Below are 922 nucleotides of genomic sequence, written 5' to 3' on the forward strand. Positions count from 1 at the left end.
ACTGGACAATGATTATCTGCATGGGTACGTCATTTCAACGTTAACAACAGGTTTTTTTTCAAATCGACCTCACTCGTCCAGTGCAACACTGACACCTTATCCCAGAGATTTCTGTCTAAAAAGTGGGGGAAAGTTATGAATTATTCTGCATGAACTTCGTACTGACAAAGTTCGATTATCTCACCAGCTATTGATAGACTGCTCAGTGTATAATTAGTTGTGACTATGACTCACTAGAGGGTGTTCCTCTGGGAGTAGAACAATATCTTGCGCCTTAAAATCGCATTGCATTTTACTGCACTCTCTCAGTGAGTTAAGGAAGCGATCGTGGTGACTGATTTGCAAATTTCGCGTGGTTGTGTAGCGTAGTTTCGTGTTGGCAGTACCAAGTTGGTTTAGCAAAGAAAATTCACTAGAATAACTGGCTTTAAGCATAATGTAGGTAAAGAGACAGTGAAGCATCGGTGTTAAACACTGATGTCATGCTGTCGATGATTATGATGACGATGACAGCTAAACGAATGCCCGGAATTTTGTAAACATAATACGTTCCTTGTATTCTCAGACTTCCGGACGTGTGAGAGTGTACGGAGAGCTCTCCAAAACGTCCGTACACAAAGCGGTGTCCGTCAGGGATGCCCACTCTCTCCATTCCTTTTTAACTTCGTGGTCGATGAACTAATGAGACCAACGCTTGAGGGTCTCCAAAATCCTGGTGTTCAAATAGCCTGTGAAGAAAATCTTGTCGATCTGGAGTACGCAAACGACATTGTTCTCATGTTCGAAGAGGAGGAGAAGGCGCAGGTGTTTTTGGATGAACTGACCAAAGTCATCCCGTCCGTTGGTATGCACTTTGCACCCACAAGCTATTTTAAATAACCTAAGTGCTTCACCGTTGAAGACTGGGTAGGATAAAACTCTA

The sequence above is a fragment of the Opisthorchis viverrini genome, assembly GCF_000715545.1.
Source record: "Opisthorchis viverrini unplaced genomic scaffold opera_v5_436, whole genome shotgun sequence".
Classification (NCBI taxonomy): domain Eukaryota; kingdom Metazoa; phylum Platyhelminthes; class Trematoda; order Opisthorchiida; family Opisthorchiidae; genus Opisthorchis; species Opisthorchis viverrini.